This window comes from Haemaphysalis longicornis, unplaced genomic scaffold (assembly GCF_048455015.1).
Source record: "Haemaphysalis longicornis isolate Haplotype H1 unplaced genomic scaffold, Haemaphysalis longicornis Haplotype H1 scaffold_11, whole genome shotgun sequence".
NCBI classification, from domain to species: Eukaryota; Metazoa; Arthropoda; class Arachnida; order Ixodida; family Ixodidae; genus Haemaphysalis; species Haemaphysalis longicornis.
The window spans coordinates 5,885,807-5,893,244 of record NW_027526214.1 but is presented as its reverse complement, the minus strand read 5'-3'; positions in this window follow the sequence as shown (position 1 = coordinate 5,893,244).

The window sequence follows — 7,438 nt, the reverse complement described above, 5'->3', positions numbered from 1 at the left end:
GCTTCCATGAAGATGATGATGGAAGAAAAGTTCCTTTTAGTAATCTTGGACTCACCTCTAAGCTGCCCTGAAAAAGTATGAGTGGGCCAGTTGAAAGTCTTTTTGTTAAAGGCCTAAGTAACGCCATGAGCAACCTAAGCTACGATAACACCACCTGCATTATAGGAATAATCTGATAGAATACAATTGTCAACATGGCATATGAAAAGTAAAAGCACTGACCAGCCGTTGATCAAAAAAAAATGTAGTAAATTTACATCATCTTGGGCAGTTGACTTGCTGTTCAATCAGCAAGAATATTGGTATTCTTCGAATACGCGACAAAACACATTCGCAAGGCATTTAATCACACTTATGCGTATTGGTCGCGTCCAAGTAGTGGTTGCCAAATACGTTTTCTAGCAGCGTGGTAGGAGTATTTCAAAAACAACTATAATGTTTGCAAATCCCGTTCCCATCCACTGCATTCCTTGCAGGTAACCTCCAGAGCGAAACACAGTTTTACCATTAGCGCAACTTTATTCTTAACTTTTTAAAGTGGTGGCATGCTAGAAAGATTTCCCTTTTATTTCAAATCTACTGTTGTTGGTCATCTATAAGAGCGCTAACCAGACCAGGTTGGGAATAATTATTCCTGATAATATAATTCAGATGGGTAACTCCGAGAATAACAAATTTCCTGTTGAACCGAAGATCGTGTTGAACCGAACTCCTTGATGTGTGTCAAAAAAGTACGATCTTCTGTATATTTCCAAAATAGTTCACCAATCCAGTCAGCATTGCTGTCATTGAACGTATCGTCCCGGTAACATGACTACGTTCTTTAAGAAAGAATTTTGTTAACATGAATGAAGTTTCTACGCGCTTTCTTAATCACAAGCGCACTCTTCGAGGACAAACCCTTTATAATCTGCGGTCACCGATGATTGGAAAGCAAATGGTTCCTTGAGAGTTGTCTTGAATTCTTGCTGCTTCACTGATTTCTGGACTCACAAAACCGGCAACCTGGAAGATTTTAATTAATTGATTTGTATATGTGTAAACAAAAGAGTTAGCTATAATATTATATCGAACACAAAAAAACTTTTATTGTCTTTATTATAAACTTCGTCGACGTAATAACAAAAATGACGGTGTATACCGGAAATCACACAATAAACGAATCCACTTCACGTTGCTGGTACTACAGATCTCACGAGCCATTTGAAAAACTATATATTACCACATCCAGTTACTTTTTCTGTGATGCATAGACGAAGATAAGGCTTAATATTCTGAACATCTTCAGGGGAATATTATATACCCCATCTCCTTTCAGTATTATACTTTGTACTGACACTGGTGACAATTATTAGGGTGGCGGTAGGAATGCTAAACCATGATATTACTTCTGTACTTAGACCAAAAACCATTCCTTGCGGGCTTAACATTCATAAATCGGTCATAAGAAAATGGCTTGGGTTGTCACTAGCAAAGTCAATATCCTCCATCCAAAATAGGTTTCAGCCTGTTCTACATGGAATCACCTTGGTTTCAATAAAAATACTACAATATTTTCTCGTGAGAGGAAGAAGGCGCATTTTAAAGACTCCGTAGTCACCGGCACACAAGCGGGTTGACACCATAAACCCATTCCAACAGAAACTGTAACTTCGTCTCCCTTTTCTTACTTTCCGTAGGTCCTTCAACACTAGCACATAACCAGATAGAGAGATTGAATGAAGCTGGATAACCATAATAGGATTAGCGTCAGCTCCTGGCGATGGAGGAGGAAGGCGACGATGAAGAGTCTGCCGGTATGGGTTCCTTTCGGCTCATGCTTCAACGGCTTCTAATCCCTGTTCGCTACCATCCACCTGCTTCTCAGTGATTCCCCATTGATAAGCAAGCGCTCCGCTTTATTGTGATACCCAGTGGCCCCAGTTCCTTCGAACCACGGGGCTTTTTCCAGCCCCACCCCCGCCACTTCCACATCAGGCATCGACGCAACCTTGTCGGATACGCTGGCACTGCTGTGGCCCCCTGTGCTGGATTTGCAGACGGCGTCCTTTCTCCCTCCTGCGTCTTAAATGCCACTCATTACTACGCTGCCCACCCAACTGCGGCTACTCCGCCTCCGGCCCTCGATGTGACTGCCACTCCAACAGTGCCCCGCACTTGTACACCGCCAAGCAGTTCATCTACCACTAATAGAACAGCAACCCATAGTGACCCAACTGTGGTAGTAAAGACGTCTATATGCAAGGTGACATGCAACACTCGCCGAGTGTTCCCAGCTCAGTTTATGTACCCCGAACTACGCAGAAATATACTCTCAACTTGGACCTCTTATATACCGTGCTTCGTGGACTAGGCCAACCTCGTCCACCACCAGAACCGTGAACAAAACTGATCGTGTGAGTAGGCCACGCTCTCTGCTTGTGCTCACACCGCTCGCTAAAATAGCGTCAGTGAGACTCCGAAACATACACTGGCCCACCTAATTGGCACAGCTGCACTAAACCCTTACCTTGCCGAAGTAGCTTCCCACGGGTACGACACACTCGACAACCACGTCGAACGTTACGTTACAACTGCAATAACATCGGGCGTGTCTTCACGAAGCCAGAGACGCCGCAGTTTTCTTCGAGCAAAAAAAAAGGTTTATTGGAGCAAACCTGTGCTCCCCTAAGAACTCAAAGAATACAGAGGCGGCGAAGCAGCAGTCAACAAAGTTGTGTACGCATGCGAGCTACGGCGAGTTAAATGCCGTGGCATCTGCTCTGCGGGTAGTTATCACTCGGCGCGACGGTTTCTCGAATGGTCGAAATGTATCCAGAAGATTGTAGATAAACGAAGAAGATTATAGGCTGTTCACGTTAGTTCGGAACGCCCTCCCTATCAGAAGAGATAACACATGTGGCAAAGAAAGAACGAACGGAACACTTGCCTCCCTTAGCACACACAACACTGATGAAACATACCCGGGCAGCCGAGCGGCAAAAGCAAAACACAAATAAACAAATCCAATGCACGATTCGCGGCATTACTCCTCTAAAAGACTGCATCGAACCGATACTAACACAAGTGACAGTGCGAAACAAGGAAAAAAATAGAAGTCCGCCATCGTGTATAGAGAGGTTTTAAGATGACCACGTGAACGACTTCGGGTCGTGTGCGTCTTCGTATGCTCCGGAATCACCATCGTGGATCACCTCGTAAGTAAGGTTGCCAACACGTTGTAGAATCTGGTATGGTCCGAAATACCGTCGTAGAAGTTTCTCACTGAGTCGTAGTCGTCGGATGGGTGTCCAAACCCACACACGATCCCCTGTGCGGTACTTGGCGTCTCGGCGTCGGAGGTGGCGGCGTTTCGCATCCACCAGCTGCTGGTACATTGTGCGAACTCGATCGAGCTCACGGGCCTCCTAAACACGCTTTATGTATCCTTGGACGTGGGCGTTGAGGTCGTCGTCTTCAACGTGGGGAAGCATAGCATCAAGCATCGCAGTCGGCCGGCTTCCGTAGACAAACTCGAACGGCGTCATCTGTGTGGTTTCCTGCATAGCCGTGTTATTCGGTTACGTGACATACGGTAGGACTTCGTCCAAAGTCCTATGTAAAACGTTGACGTACAAAGATAGCACATCCGCTATTGTCTTGTTGAGGCATTCCGTCAGTCCGTTCGTTTGGGGGTAGCACGCTGTCTTTGTTCGGTGATACGTGTTGCTTTGGCGTAAGATTCTTTGCATGAGCTCCGCAGTGAAGCCTGTTCCGCGGTCTGTGATTACGACTTCAGGAGCTTCATGTCTCAGCGCAAATTGGTTTATGAGAAACTTGGCGACTTCTTGTGCAGTCCCCCTCGGTAGAGCGGGAGTCTCTGCGTGGCACGTAATGTAGTCTGTTGCTATGACAATCCTCTTGTTCTGGGATCGTGACGTAGGGAACGGGCCTGGAAGGTCCATTCCAATCTGTTGGAATGGCCTCGATGGGACGGCGATCGGCTGCAGTAGTCCAGCGGGTCTCGTCCGTGGAATTTTTTATGGCTGGCAGTAACGGCAGCTCCGGACGTAGTGGGTGACGTCGCATGCAATGCGGGGCCAGTAGTTTTTCGTATTGATTTTTCAAATGGTTCGAATTGTGCCAAGATGTCCGGAAGACTTGCCGTGGTGGCATGCTTCCAAAATTTTGTCACGAAAGTCTGTAGGAAAGACAAAAAGATACTTCGCTCTTGTTCCCGGGCAGAAATTCTTCTTTACGAGTACGGAGTTTCTCAGGATGAATGCTGGGAAGTTCCGTTTGAAGGCCCTAGGCAATGGACACGTATGTCCTTCGAGGTAGTGGATCATTACGCGTAACTCGGGGTTGGCACGCTGCTGGGCTGCTGGGTAGCTTTCCGTCACGACTCCTAACAGTGCGCTGTCTTCGTCAGAGTTTTGCGGTGGTGGGTAGACGAGGGCGCGAGACAAGCAGTCGGCGTCGGAGTGTTTCTTCCCGGATTTATAGTCTACTGTAACGTCAAATTCGTGCAGGCACAAGGTCCATCTACCAAGACAGCCAGAAGGGTCTTTCAAACTGGCGAGCCAAAACAGCGAATGGTGTTCTGTCATAACTTTGAATGGTCTTCCATACACGTATGGGCGAAATTTCGAAGTGGCCCATATATTCGCGAGGCGCTCTTTCTCAGAGGCTGAGTAGTTTTTCTTCCTTGGACAGACCACGGCTGGTATAGGGGATTAGTTTTTCGCCCCCGCTTTGCTTTTGGACTAGGACCGCACCCGATGCTATATCACTGAAACCATGTATATTTCCGTATCGGCGTTTTTGTCGAAATGAGCGAGCATGGGCAGGCTTTGTAGGCGTTGTTGCAGTGCGCACAACGCTTCCTTTTGGGCACTTTCTTAGCTGAAAGGCGTGCTATCTTTCGTCAAGCGTGTGAGTGGCTCTGCAATGCATGCAAAGTTTGCGACGAAGCGCCGGTAGTTTGCGCGCAGTCAAAGAAATCTGCGCACAACCTTCGTATCTTTCGGCCTTGAGAAGTTTGCTATGGCTGCAGTTTTCGCCCGGTCAAGCAGGACTCCCGTGGCGTTGGCGACATGGTCCAAAAACGTGAGTTCCTCGTACTCGAAGCAACGCTTTTCAGTCTACAGCGTTAACCACGAAGTACGGATAGCCTCGAGTGCAGACTGCAACCTTGAAAGGTGTTCATCGAAAGTACGGGAGAATACCACAACGTCGTCGAGGTATATGAGGCACGTGTGCCACTTTAGGCCAGCTAGCACAGTGCCCATGACTCTGATATGTTGCTGGCGCTATGCACAGCCCAAATGGCATCACCTTGAACTCGTATAGGCCGTCCGGGGTTACGAATGCAGTCTTATCTCGATTTCTCTCGTCCAGTTCAATTCGCCAGTAGCCTGTCTTTAGATCTATCGATGAGAATTGCTTCGCGTTGCATACGTGGCCGAGACCGTCGTAGATTCGTGGCCGGGGTTACAGGTCCTTTTTTATGATCTTGTTGAATCGCCGGTAGTCAACGTAGAACATCAGTATTCCGACTTTTTTTTTCAAGAGTACGAGCAACGCAGCCCATGATCTTTTCGCTGGCTGTATAATGTCATCGTTGAGCATGTTGTCGGCTTGAGTATGGATGCCTTCGCGCTCCTGTGAAGAGACGCGGTACGGTGACTGTCAGGTAGGTCGGGCTACATCGTCGATTAATATCTGGTGCTTCGTCTGAGGTGTATGACGTAACTTTTATTTCGACGAAAAACACTCACTGTAGCGACGCAGCAAAGCCAATAACTTGTTCCTTTCTTCTTGTGGTAGCGGCGCATTCACGTCGAAGGGATGCGGAAGCTTGAAGGTAGCGTCGGGTGCGCGTTCAAAGTCGGCGACTGTGATCACGTCACTTGCTTGTTGCGTTTCTTCGAGGAGCGCAATTGCAACGCCCTTGTTTAAATGCCGGTACTCCCCGGTGAAATTGGTGACCAAAACATGGGATTTGCGCTGCTGAAACCTCGGAATGACTCTTGCGACAGACACACCGCGGTCGACAAGCAACCTTTGCTCACTCTCCGCGATGACGTTTACATCTGCAGTAGCGCCTTCATAGTAGACGGTGACCATCAAGCTAGCGCGGGGTGGCAGGGGGACGTGATCATCAGCGAACCTTACAGCTGCACGGTGTTCGGGGTTCAATTCCGGCGTCATGGAGGGGTCGGAGGAAAATGTTATCGACTTCGTCTGCAGATCGATGATTGCGCCTTTGTCCATGAAAAAGTCCATTCTGAGAATTAGGTAGCGGGAGCAGTTAGGCAAAATGACGAACGCCGCTGGGTGCATCGTGCCGTCTATGGTGACGCGCGATGTGCACGTTAGAAGTGGCGCCACGAGGTGTTCTTCTGGAGTGTGTATATGCCGACCGTCCCATCTTGCCGTAACTTTCTTCAGCTTAGACGTGAATGGCCCGCTCATTACCGAGCAGTCGGTTACCGTGTGCGTGAGGGCGACTACGTCAAAGCCGTCGATGGACAACTGGACGTCGAACGCCGCCTTCCTCGAGTTCTGGGTGCGTCGGGGCGGCGCATCTCAACTTGTGCGTGTTGACGGTCGAGCACTGTCCGTCGTTGTTGTCGTTTTTTCTCAGCGGCAGTCGCGGTTATGTTGGGTACGTGTCACACCGTGTAGCTGTCGTTGTTTTCGGGAGTCTAGTCAGGATTCGGTCTGGTCGTCGGGATGAAGGCATGTCGTGAATCACGGTCTTCGGCGCTCCCTTGCGTCGTTGATGGTTTTCATTTTTCCGCCGCTGTGCAACTTCCCCTCCAGAAGTTGCTCCTTTAGTGTCCCCCGCGACGGCTGGGGGACGTTTCACGTGCCATGTCAGCATTGCTACGGCGGTTGGGCGACTGCTATGGGTAGGGTGACAGCGATTGGTTGAAATACGCTGGTCCACGCCTGGTGTTGGATAGGTATTCTTCGATCTCCTATTGGCGCTGGCCGGGTAGGGGGCGGGGAACCTTCGCAAACCAAGTCTCTTGTAGGGGCATCGATGGCAGATGTGGTCGACCTCTCCACAGTGGTAGCAAAGAGGACGGTTATCGCGAGTTCACCATACGTCAGTCTTCATCTGCCTCTTGTTTTCGACCAGAGGAAGTCGGGCAGGCGGCAGTCGTTGGCAGTACGGCGGGCCCCTTGACGACGAGTTTAAGCAGGGCGGGGTCGACGTACAGCTTCGGCGTAGGCCATAGCTTGTGGCTCACGGGGTGCTTCCGATAGCGTAGAAGTCCCCATTGCGTGTTGAACGTCTCGGATAAGGTCGGTCAGGGAGGCGACTTGAGGTGGCGGCGTTGTTGGGAAAAGTTTCCTCAGTTCTTCGCGAACGACGCCGCGGATTGTTTCCCTTAAGTCTTCCGTCGCGAATCGAGGGACGTTGGCGGGGTTCGCCTAAAACATGTTG